Raw genomic sequence first — 13,775 nt, forward strand, 5'->3', positions numbered from 1 at the left:
CTTATCTTGTTCCTGACCTTAGGGGGAAAGCTTTCAGTTTTTCCCCATTGACTATGATGTTAGCTGTGGGTTTTTCATATATGGCCTTCATTATGTTTTGTTATGTTCCCTCTAGACTTACTTTGTTGAGGGTTTTCATCATGAGTGAGTGTTATACTTTGTCATATGGTTTTTCTGCATCTGTAGAAATGATCATGTGGTTTTTTATCCTTTTTCTTATTGATGTGATGTATCATGTTGATTGATTTGACAATATTGAACCATCCTTGCAATCTAGGAATAAATCCCACACAATCATGGTGAATGATTTTTTTAAGTGTGTTTTTGAATTCAGTTTGCTAATATTTTGTTGAGGATTTTTGCATCTATATTCATCAGGGATATTGGTCTGTAGTTTTCTTTTTTAGTTTCTTTATATGGTTTTGGTCTCAGGATAATGCTGACCTCCTAGAATGAATTCAAAACTTTACTTCCTTTTCTATTTTTTTTTTTTTGAATAGTTTGAGAAGAATGGGTCTTAAGTCTTTAAATATTGGGTAGAATTCACCTGTGAAGCCATCTGGTCCTGGGGTTGGTTTGTTGAGAGTTTTTGATTACTGATTCTATTTCATTCCTGACATTTGGTCTGTTCATTTTTTTGTTTGTTTGTTTCTTTTTCAGTTTAGGGAGATTTTAGGTTTCTGGGGATTTATCCATTTCTTCTAGGGTTTCCAGTTTCTTGGCATATAATTTTTCATGATTTTCTCTTATGATCCTTTATTTCTGTGGTATGAGTTGTTATTTCTGCAGTTTCATTTTTCATTTTGTTTGAGATTTATTTTTATGAGTCAGCAAAAGGTTTACCAGTTTTGTTGATCTTTTCAAGGTACCAGCTCCTGGTTTCAGTGATTAGTTCTATTTTTGTTGTTGTTGTTGTTGTCGTTTCTGCTCTCATCTTCATTATTTACTTCCTTCTGCTGGCTTTGGGGTTTGTTTGTTCTTCTTTTTCTAGCTCCTTTAGGTGTAAGGTTAGATTGTTTATTTGAGATTTTTCTTGCTTAAGGTGGGCCTGTATTGTTACCAGCCTCCCTCTTAGAACAGCTTTTGCTACAGCCCAAGGATTTTGGATTGTTGTGTTTCCATTTTCATTTGTCTCTGTATTTTTTGATTTCCTCTTTGATTTCTTGGTTGACCCCTTCATTGTTTAGTAGCATGTTATTTGTGCTCATTTCAGATTTTTTTCTTCTGGTTGATTTCTAGTTTCACAGTGTTGTATTCACAAAAGATGTGTGGTATGACTTCAGACTTTTTGAATTTGTTGGGAGTTGTTTTGTGGCCTAATATGGAATCTGTTCTGGAGCATGTTCTATGTGCACTTGAAAAAAATGTGTATGCTCCTGTTTTCGGATGAAATGTTCTGAATAGTCTGTTAGATCCATCTGGTCCAGCGTGTCATTGAAAGCCACTGTTTGCTTAGTGATTTTCTGTTTAGATGATCTGTCCATTAATGCAAGTGGGGTGTTTCAGTGCCCTACCATTATTGTATTACTATTGATTACTTCCATTATATTTGTTATTAGCTGCTTTATGTATTTTGGTGCTCTCATGTTGGGTGCATAGATATTTACAATTATTAGATCTTCTTGTTGGATTGTTCCCTTTATATAGTGTCCTTGTTATAGTCTTTGTCTTAAAGTCTTTTCCCCCCAATATCAGTACTGCTACCCCAGCTTTCTTTTCACTTCCATTTGAATGATAAGTGCTTTTCCTTCCCTTCACTTTCCATCTTCATGTGTCTTTAGATCTGAAATGAGTCTCTTGTAGACAGTCTTGCTTTTTTATCCATTCTATCACCCTATGTCTTTTGATGGAACGTAATATTGAAGAAATTACTTCAAAGTAATTATTGATAGGTATGTACTTACTGCCATTTTGTTTTCTTTATGGTTGTCTCTGTGGTTCTTCTCTGTTCCTTTCTTCTCCTGCTTTGTTCTCTCACACTTTGCTGGCTTTCTTTAGTGGTATATTCGGATTCCTTTCTCTTTTTTTAAAATGTTAATTCCAGTATACTTAACATACAGTGTTAGTTTTACATTTACAATATAGTGATTCAGTAATTCTGTATATTATTCAGTACTCATCAGTACTCATTCACCTATTTCACTCCTTCCCTCACCCACCTTCCCACTGGTACCCAGCAGTACTCAATAGGTAAAAGTCTATTTTTTCAGTTTGTCTCTGTTTTTTCTGTTGTTACTTTCTCTTAATTTTTTTGCATATCTGTTATTGGTTTTTGGTTTGTGGTTACCATTAGGTTTGTATGTAACATCTTGTGCATATAGAAGCCTATTTTAAGTTGATGGTTTCTGAGGTTTAAACCTGTTCTTTATTACTCACCCCCACCTACATTTTAGCTATATGGTGTCATACTTTACATCCTTTTATTTTGTGAATCCCTTGACTGATTTTTTATAGATACACTTGTGTATCTATACTTTTGTTACTCCTACCTAAGGTCTTTCTTTTGCACTCAAATAATCCACTTTAATATTTCTTGTAGGGCTAGTTTAATGGTCATGAATTCCTGAGAAACTCTTTATTTCTCCTTCTATTCTGAATGATAGTCTTGCCGGATAGAGTATTTTTTGCTGCAGGTTGTTTTCTTTTAGTAGTGAATATATCCTGCCACTCCCTTCTGGCCTGCAGAGTTTTTGTTGAAAAATCAGCTTATGGTCCTAAGGAGTTTCCCTTGTATGTAACTGTTTTCTTTTCTCTTGCTGCTTTTAAAATTCTCTCCTTATCATTTCTTTTTGCCATTTTAATTACTCTGTGTCTTGGTGTGGATCTCCATGGGTTGATTTTATTGGGGGCTCTCTGTGCCTCATGGACCTGGATTTCTGTTTCCTTCTACAGATTCAGGACGTTTTCAGCTGTTACTTCTTCAGATAAATCATCTGCCCCCTTTGGTCTCCCTCTCCTGGGTTCCCTGTAATGCAAATGTTATTATAGTTGGTGGTGTTGCTGAGTTCCCTAAATCTCTTTTCATTTTTTAAATTATTTTTTCTCCCTCCTGCTCAGCTTGATTGTTTTACATTACTCTTTCCTCCAGGTCATTGATTTATTCTTCTGCTTCCTCTAGTCTTTTTATTCTCTCTAGTGTACCTTTAATTTCCATTATTGAGTTCTTAATGTCTGTTTCGTTCTTTTTTCTGTTTTCAGTCTCTTTGTTAAGGGTCTCACTGAGGTCCTCCACTCTTTTCTCAAGTCCAGTGAGTATCTTTATGACCACTATGTTATATCCCCTATCAGGGATAGTACTTATCTCCATTTCCTCTAGGTCTCTTGCTTTGATTTCATCCTGCTCTTTCATTTGGGACATATTCCTCTGTCTTCTCATTTTGCCCAAGTCTCTGTTTTTATGTGTTAGGAAAGTCAGCTATGTCTCTTACTTTTGAAAGTAATGACCCTATAAAGAACAGGTCCTGTAGTGTCCTGTAGTGTCCTGTAGCGCAGTGTTCCTGTTTACCAGAATGTGGCACTGAAGGAGTGTCTCCTGTGTGTGTTGCATATGCCCACCATTGTGGTTGAGCTGCATTTGCCTTCAGTTGTGTGCCAAAGCTCTCTTTGCCTCTTGTGCGTGGGGTTTGGTTCCTCTGTTATTGGTGGGCCACTCTGGGGCCACCTTGGGTTTGACTTGAGTCAGACCAGGTATTTGACAGAGATGCAGTAGCACCAAAGTGCAATACCCTGAGAAGCTTTTGTTGATGGGTGGAGCCTGCAGTCAGACCAGATGTCTGTTCCCAGCCCACTGCTGGGGCTGCAGTTGGACTGGTGTGTGCGGTTATCTTTGGAAGGGCTACAGTCATGGACATTTTGGAGGGGGCAGGTCTGCAGGAGAATGTGCAAGTGGGGCACTCTGTGTTAGCAAAATTTGCACAGGTCTGCTCTGGGAGGGGACCTGAAGCTGAGGTCTGGCTGGAGGGTCATGTACTGGTGGGTCATGCAGGGGTATGGTGCACTGTGGTTGCAAGGTCTCTGCCTATTGGCTGGGGGAGGGGAACTGCAGTGGCAGGGAACAGAAGCAGAAGGGTTGGAGGGGGCAGATCTGTAGAAGCTGGCGGTGTTAGATGGAGATGGTAGATGTCACTGTGCTGATTCTCACAGATGTCTAGGCCTGGGGGCATGAGGGGTCAGGAAGAGAAATGCCCTCACTCTGAGATTAGTAAACAAATATCCCTCCTGTATGAACCAGGCATTTTAAAAAATGCTGCTTCTATGCTGTATCTCTGTGGGGCTGTTGGTTGTGCTGTCCCTCTTCCTTTCTTCCTTTCTCCCTCCCCCTCTCTTTCTTCTCTTTTCTTTTTTCTTTTTGTTCTTTCTTTTCTTTCTTCTGCTTCATATTCGACGTGGGGCTGGAACTCATGACCCTGAGGTTAAGAGTTGCATGCTATCCTGACTGAGCCAGCCAGGTGCCCCATTGTGCTATCTCTTTATGCGTGTGGACTCAGTCTCCTATCATCCTTCCAGCGCTCCCAGAGCAAACCTGATTTTTAAAGTTCCACGCATTAAGCACAGCTTACTGTAAAAGCCTGTGGAATTCAGTCCCTCTGGTTTTCAAAGCCAAATGTTATGGGGATTCCCCATGCCTGGAGTGGCTGGGGTGTCTGTTTTTCTCTGCACTCAACAACCGCAATGATCCTCCCGCCCCAGGCAGTCCTGCATGTCCATTTAGCTCCTAGCTATGTCTCTCCTATTCCTCCCTCTTCAATGTGGCCCTTTGTTTACATTTAGCTGTGGAGAGGTTGTTTTGCCAGTCTTTGGGTGGTTTTCGGGGTTATTTATAGTGATATGTGTTTTATCTAGTTATAACTGTAGGACGAGGTGAGCCTAGGATCCTTCTACTCCAACAATTCCCCAGCAGTCTCTACCTGTTCTATTATTGAAGGACCTTTCCGTAGTTTCCAAGTTTTGGTTCTTATATAATAGCATCTTCTTGGGAATGTTTTTTGGTGAATCTATGTGTGCATTTTTTATAGGTACATACTGACGTGTAGAATCCGTTGGTCATAATAAGACAGGCGAACATTGTACTTTCAAGTTTTCCAAGTGGTTGTTCCAGATACCCTTTTACCACTATAGCATTTTTGCTTTACTGACAGAGAAATTAAAAAACAAACTTTATAATCTAACTTATATGTTTAATTCAACAAAATGCATTGAGCATCTATTATATATCAGGTACTTGTCTACGCTTATGGAGCCTGTATTCTAGGTGGGGATAAAACATAATTATGAGGATAAGACACAACAGTGAGTTGTAAGTGCTATAGACAAAATAATAGGGTAACTTAATGGGGAAAGGTAGTCTCTTCAATAAATGATACTGGGAAAACTGGATATTCATATGAAAAAGAATGAAATTGGACCCATATCTTACACCACCCATAAAAATTAACTTGAAATGGATTAAAGGTTTATTTTTTTAAAGATATTATTGTTAAGTAATCTCTACACCCAATATGGGGCTTGAACTTAAAACCCAAGATCAAGAGTTGCATGCTCTACTGACTGAACCAGACAGAAGTCCCTAAAAATTAATATGTAAGACCTGAAACCATAAAACTCCTAGAAGAAAACCTATGGAAGAAAATCCTTGACATTGGTCTTGGCAATGATTTTTTTGTACATGGACCAAAAATACAAGCAACAATAGCAAAAATAAACAAATGAGACTAGATCAAACTTTAAAAAGCCCCTGCACAACAAAAGAAACAATCACCAAAATGAAAAGGCCATCTACAAAATGGGAGAAAATATCAAGCAAACCATGTATCTGATAAGGGTTATTATCCAGAATATGTAAAGAGCTTATACAACTCAATAGCAAAAGACAAAATAATGTGATTTCAAAATGGGCAAAGGACCTGTAAAAAAGGTAAGAGATAACACGTGTTGGCAAGGATGTGGAGAAAAGGGAACCCTTGTGCACTGTTGGTGGCAATCTGAATTGGTACAACCACTATGGAGTTTCCTCAAAAAACTGAAAATTCAACTACCATATGATCTAGTAATGTTATTTCTAGGTATATATCCTAAGGAAATGATCACTGCCTTGAAGAGATATCTGTGCTCCCATGTTCATGCAGTATTATTCATGGTAACCAAGACATGGACGCAGACTAAATATCCTTTGACAGGTGAATGGACAAGAAAACGTATGTGTATGTATACACACAGTGAAGTATTATTCCACCACAAAAAAGGAAATGCTGTCATTTGCAACAACATGGGTGGATCTTGAGGGCATTATTCTAAACGAAATAAGTCAGAGAAAGACAAATACTGTATGATCTCACTTACATGTGGAATCTGAAAAAGCCAAATTCATAGAACTAGAGAGTAGACTGGTGTTTGCTGGGGCTTCAGAGGTGGAGATTTAATGAATAGCATGATGAGTGTAGTTAACAGTATTGTATATTTGAAAGTTGCTAAGAAAGTAAATCTTAAATGTCTCACTATAACACTAACATGGTAATTATGTGAAATGAAGGATGTATTAACCTTGGTAATCATTTTGCAGTATATACATGTATTAAGTTATCAAATTGTACACCTTAAACTTAGGCAATGTTATATGTCAATAGCATCTCAATAAAACTGGAGAAAAAACTAAGATAAAGGTAATATGGAGGGGATGTATTTATGTTCTAGGTGTGGGTTTACCATCATTCTTTTGACTTTATTATTATTTTTTAAAATATTTTATTTATTTATTTGAGAGAGCGAGCATGAGCAGGGGGAAGGGACAGAGGGAGAAGGAGAAGCATACTCCCCACTGAGGTGGGAGCCCAATGTGGGACTTGATCCCAGGACCCTGAGATCATGACTTGAGCCGAAGGCAGACGCTTAACCAACTGAGCCACCCCGGTGCTCCAGTTTACATTATTCTTTTGACTTTAAATTGTACTTATCCCATTGTAAAGAAATAGATGATTTAAAAAGAGAATTTAGAAGATACGGAATAAGAGAAATAAATAACTTCCCTCCCATATGCAGTCACCGTGAATGTTTTTGTTTTGTTTTTTGGGCAGGGGGTCTTTTTGCTTTCAGAAGACTTTTTAATGCCAAAATGTTTATTTTCATGGTTGATGTCATGCTGTTGATATGACTTGGTGTTCTCTCTCTCTATTTTCATTTAATGACACACATAAACATTTTAGTATCGTATGATGGTATTGTTTGTAAATGACATTTTAATGGCATATATTAGTCCAGTGAATACTACAATATAACAAACTACAGTACCTGACAATATACGATTGGTGGTTTCCATTTTTCCTTATTCTCCGTGATTACGTGATGAATATTTTGGGCTTGTGTGCCTTTCTGCAGTTAGAATTATTTCCTTATGATATATTCCCTGAAGTAGAAATACGTGGGATTACTGGCATGTGCATTTTAAAGGCCACTAATGTGTGTTACCATGTTATATATAGTTCTACCCCTGGAACAATAGAAAGTATGTTTTACTGCACCCTTGCCAGCATTGGCTGTTAGTGATTTTTTGGGTAAAGAAGAAGAATATGATAGAAACATGGCATACCAAGATAGGTGCAGTTACCGAATCAACACAGGTAAGATGATGCACGCAAGAGTCCTGATTGGGAGGAATGTTTCTCTGATCCCTCTTGATTTTGTCATGGAAACAGATGCAAGAGACCAGCAGCTCACCTAGAATTGGGGAGCATAAGCTGTTGCCCTTTCTCACATTTGTACCTGGCCTTGTAAATTCTGTGTAGAGCCTATTCTCCGAAGAGCCCTTCGAACTCATTGTGGAGATATTAATGAAATCTAGCCTCGTTCGTAATTAGGAGCAGGAGCAGATGCTTCAAGCCAGATTTCAAGTCAAATTGCTGCTCACAGATCCCCTGCTGCTGGTACCACGTAGAGATGCTTTAATGCCCTTGTGGTGGAGGAGGGTGAGAAGAGATCATTAAAAACCAAGTCCATCCCCACCACGGCGGTAAAGTGGTTTCTCCTGTCGAATACAGACAAGGCCTGAGCCCACATCTCCATCTTCATTTGTGTTCAAGACATCTGCCTGATTTTCATTAGCCAATATTTCCTCCCACTGCTCTCACCGCAGGCCTGTCTGGTGCACTCAGCTCAGAGTAGGCAGGGAGAGGGTTTCCCCTGGCTGCTGTCTCAGCATCGTGAGTAAGATAAAAACACAACAGTTCTCTGGATCTGTCAGCAACTGGGGATCTCTCTGCAGGCCTAGACAAGTGATTCCCAAGCAGGGAAGATTTTGTCCCCAGGGGACATTTGGCAAGGTCTAGAGACATCTGGTTGCCATAGCCAGGGAGGCTGGGGGGAAATGCTATTGGCATCTTGTGAGTAGAGGGCAGGGATGCCGCTAAAAATCCCCCCACGTACAGGACAGCCCCTCTCCCCCGAAGTGTCTGCAGTGCCAAGGTTGAGAGATGCTGGCCTAGAGATGTGGTTGCTCCAGTCTCTTTTTTTAAGATTTATTTATTTGAGAGAGAGCGAGAGAGAGCAGGGGGAGGGGGAGAGGGAGAGAGAAACTAAAGCAGACTCTACACTGAGCACAGAGCCCGACACGGGGCTCAATCTCACAACCCTGAGATCACGACCTGAGCTGAAACCATGAGTCAGACGCTTAACCGACCACACCACCCAGGTGCGCCATGGTTGCTCCTTTTATAATTATTTTGTCCCCAGTTTTGTCAAGAAACCATTGACATGCCATATGTTACTGTGTAAGTTTAAGACATACAATGTGATGGTTTGATTTACAGATCTTGTGCCGTGATGACCACAGTAGGTTCAGTTAATATCCATCTTTTCATACAGATAAAATGAAAAGAAGAGAAGAAAGGGAAAAGGAAAAAAAAATTCTTGTTGTGGTAAGAGCTCTTAGGATTTACTCCTTTAACAACTTTCCTATATCCCACACAGCCCTGTTAACTATAGTGACCATGTCATAAGTTACATCCCTAGTACTTACTGATCTTGCAGCTGCAAGTTTGTACCTTTGGTCCACTTCCCCTCCTCCCCTGCCCCGCCCCAGCCTCCTGTAACTACAGATTTGATTTTTCTTTTCCCTTTGGGTTTGTTTTTGTTTTGTTTTGGATTCTAAAATAATCAAGGTCATACAGTATTTATCATTCTCTGCCTGTCATATCTCATTTAGCATAATGCCTTCAAAGTCCATCTGTGTTGTCTCAGGTGGTAGAATTTATTGTTGTTTTTTAATGGCTGAATAATATTACATTATATAGATAGATAACACAACTTCTTTATCCCTTTATCCATCTGTGGACACGTGGGTTGTTTTGTGTCTTGGCTATTGTACATAATGCTGCAGTGAACACGGGGGTGCAGATATCTTTTCAAGTTAGTGGTTTTGTTTCCTTTGTTTGTATCCCCAGAATTGGAATTACTGGATCATATGGTAGTTCTGTTTTTAATTAGGATTCACCATAGTGTTTTCTGTAGTGGCTGGACCAGTTTACAATCCTATCAGCAGTGGAGAGGGTTCCCTTTTTTTTACATTCATGTCTTTTTGATAATGGCCATTCTAAAAGGCACCAGGTGATAATCATTGCGATTTTAATGTGAATTTCCCTAATGACTAGTGATGCTGAGCATCTTCTCCATGTACTTGTTGGCCTTTCGTCTATCTTTTTTGGAGAAATGTCTAGTTAGGTCCTTTGCCCAGTTTTTAATTGGGTTGTTTGTTTGTTTTTTTGCTATGAATTGTTTGAGTTCTTCATGTATTTTAGATATTATCCCCTTACCAAATATATGGTTTGTAAATATTTTTTCCCATTCCATGGGTTGTCTTTTCATTTTTTTGACTGTTTCTTTTACTGCACAGAAGCCTTTTAGTGTGATGAAATCCTACTTGTCTATTTTTGATTTTGTTGCTTGTCCGTTAGGTGTCCTATCCAAAAAAACATCATTGCCAAGACTGGTGTCAATATTTTTTTTCTACAAGTTTCATGTTTTCTGGTCTGACATTTAAGTCTTTAATAAATTTCGAGTTAATTTTTGTGTGTGATGTAAGATATAGGTCCAGTTTCATTCTTTTTCATGTGAATGTCCAGTTTTCCCACATTGAAGAGACTGTTTTTTATACACCGAGCATTATTGGTTCCCTTAACAAATACTACTTGACCGTATATTGTTGGGTTCATTTGTGGGCTCTCATTTCTGTTCCATTGTTCTATTTGTCTGTTTTTAGGTCAGTATGATACTGTTTAATGACTATAGCTTTATAGTGTAGCTTGGAAAATCAGAAAGTGTAGTGCCTTCTGCTTTGTTCTTCTTTCTTAGAATTTCTTTGGCTATTCAGGGTCTTTTGTGGTTCTACATAAATTTTAGGAGTGCTTTTTCACTTCTGTGAAAAATTTCATTGAAATCTTGATAGGGATTACATTAAACCCTTTTGGTAGTATTGACATTTTAACAATATGAATTATTCCTATCCATGAACACAGGATATTTTTCTATTTATTTGTGTTTTCTTTAATTTCTTTTATTGTTTTATAGTTTTCAGAAGAGATCTTTCACCTCCTTAGTTAAATTTATTCCTAAGTATTTTATTGTTTTTAATACTATTGTAAATGGGATCGCTTTTTAAATTTTTAAGTCGAATTTTAAATTTTCCCAGAAAGTTCATTGTTCATGTTTAAAAAGTAGTACTTATTTTTGTGTGTTAATTTTATTTTCTGCAACTATACTGAGCTCACTGATCAGATCTAACAGTTTGTTGGTTGTGTCTTTGGGATTTGTATATATAAAATCATGTAATCTGCAAATTGAGACAATTTTTCTTCTTCCTCTTCAATTCTGATACTTTTTATTTTTATTGCCTGATTGCTTTGCTAAACTTTCAGTACTAATAGGACTCTCTTGTTCCTGATCTTAGAGGAAAAGTTTTCAACCATTCACCATGGAGTATGATTTTACCTGTGGGCTTGTCATATAGAACATTTATTAGGTTGAAATCTGTTCTTTCTGTGCTTAATTTGTTAAGAATTTGTATCGTGAATGGATGTTGAATTTTGTCAGTTACTTTTTCTTTGTTATTGAAATGATCATATGGTTATTTTCTCTTATTCTATTAATGTGATATGTCATATTCATTGATTTGTTTGTGTTGAACCATCCTTGCAGCCCAGGGATAAATCCCATTTGATCATGGTGGATGGTCCTTTTAATATGGTGCTGAATTTAGTTTGCTAGTGTTTTATTGAGAATTTTTGCATCTGTGTTCATCCAAGATATTGGCCTATAGTTTTGTTTTCTAGTACCATCCTTTTCTGGTTTTGGCATTAGTATAATGCTGGCCTTGTAAAATGCATTTTAGGGTGTTCCCTCTTTTTCAATTTTTTGAAGAGTTTGAGAAGGATTGGCATTATTTCTATTTAAATGCTTAGTAAAATTCACAATTGAAGCATCCGGTCCTGGGCTTTTTTTTGTTGGGAGGTTTTGCTTACTGATTCAATCTCCTTACTAGTAATTGGTATATTCAGATTTTCTCTATTTTAAGTTGTATGTTTCCAAGAATTTTTCTTTTTCTTTTTTTTAAAAAGATTTTATTCATTTATTTATTTGAAAGAGAGAGAGAGAGAGAACATGATGGGTGAGAAGGGACGGAGAGAGAGGTTGAGCTCCCCACTGAGCAGGGAGCCTGAGATGGATCCTGAGCAGGGAGCCTAGATCCTAGGACCCCGGGACCATAACCTGAGCTGAATGCAGATGCTTAACTGACTGAGCCACTCAGGCGCCCCTCCAAGAATTATTCCATTTCTTCTAGGTTGTCTAGTTTGTTGGCATGTAGTTTTTCATAGTAGCCTATTATGATTCTTTGAATTTCTGTGGTATCAGTTGTAAATCTTATTTTTCATTTATAATTTTATTGATTTGGGTCCTTTCTCTTTTTTCCTTGGCTATTCTAGTTAAGGGTTTGTCAATTCTGTTTATCATTTCAATGAATCAACTTTTCATTTCTTTAATCTTTTCTGTTGATTTTCTGTTTTCATTTCATTTCTGCCCTGATTTTTATTATTTTCTCTCCTCTGTTAATTTTGGGCTTAGTTTGTTCTTTTTCTACTTTAAGTATAGAGTTAGTTTTTTGGGGGGAGGTGGGTCTTATATCTTAATGTAGGCATGTTTGCTATGAACTTCCCTCTTTTAACTGTTTTTGCTGCATTCCATAAGTTCTGGTATGTTGTGTTTACATTTTTGTTTTTCTCAAAATTTTATTTCTCTTTTATTTTTTGATCTATTGATTATTCACAGAAATATTGTTTAATTTCCATGTATTTGTGAATTTCCCAGTTTTCCTCTTGTTGTATTCTAGTTTAATGCCATTGTGGTCCAAGAAGATGCTTTGTATGACTTCAGTCTTCTTGAATTTGGTAAGATTTGTTTTGTGTCTTAACATATGGTCTATCATAGAAAATGTTCCATGTGCATTTGAGAAGAATGTGTATTTTGCCGTTGTTGGATAAGATGTTCTGTATATGTCTGTTAAGTCCATTTCGTCTATAGCGTTAAATCTGTTGTTTCCTTCTTGCTTTTCTGTCTAGATGGTCTATCCATTGTTGAGAGTAGGGTATTAAAGTTCCCCACTATTACTGAGTTATTGTTTGTTTCTCATTTCAGCTCTATTGGTTTTTGGTTGATATATTTAGGTGCTCTGATGGGCATATACATATTTACAATTGTTAAATCTTCTTGATGTATTGACTCCTTTATCATATAATGACTGTCTTTCTCTCTTTTTACCATTTTTAGCTTAAATTCTATTTTGTCTAATACAAGTATAGGTACCCTTGCTTTTTTTTGCTTACCACTTGCTTGAAATGCCTTTTCTTATCTCTTTGCTCTCAGTCTATATGTCTTTAAGGCTAAAGTGAGTTTCTTCTAGACACCATATTTTTGGGTCTTCTTGTTTTTTTTTTCTTTTAAACCTATGCTGCCATCCTCTCTTTTACTTGGAGAATTTTATTTGTTTACATTTAAAGTAGTTACTGATAAGTAAAGAGCTGCTATTGCCATTTTGTTCTTTGTTTTCTGATTGTTATGTACATTTGTTGTTACTTGTTTCTTATCTTTCTGTCTTGTGTTGTGATGTGTTCTGGTACCATTATGCTTTGACTTCTTTTTTTTTTTTTTCCTTTGTGTATTTACTACAAGATTTTCCTTCGTGGTTACCATAAGGCTTACCTAAAATACCTGAAACATACCACATCCTATTTTATTTTATTTTGAAATATTTTATTTATTTGAGAGAGAGAATGTGTGCGAGTGCACAAGTGGGAGGGAATACAGAGGGAGAGTGCGAGTGCAGAGGGAGAGGGAGAAGCAGATTCTGTGCTAAGCAGGGAGCCTGATGTGGGGCTCCATCCCAGGACCCTGGGACCATGACCTGAGCTGAAGACAGGCGCTTAACCAACTTAACCACCCAGGCGCCCCACACCCTATTTTAAACTGATAACAACTTACCTTTAATAACACTGTTATTTCTTTTCCCCCTAATCTTTTAGGTTATTGCTGTTACATTTTACATTTTTTTATATTGTGTAACTAATAACAGATTATTCTAGTTAGGGTTATTTTTGCTACTTCTTAAAATTTTTTTAAACTAGAATTGTAACTGAAGTATGCACCACTATTATCGAACTGCAGAGTCTAACTAAGACAATATATGTGCCATTATCCGTGAGATTTATGCTACCTTTTTATGGTTTTTATGTGAGCAT

Source organism: Ursus maritimus, unplaced genomic scaffold (genome assembly GCF_017311325.1).
Source record: "Ursus maritimus isolate PB19 unplaced genomic scaffold, ASM1731132v1 scaffold_5, whole genome shotgun sequence".
Lineage (NCBI taxonomy): Eukaryota > Metazoa > Chordata > Mammalia > Carnivora > Ursidae > Ursus > Ursus maritimus.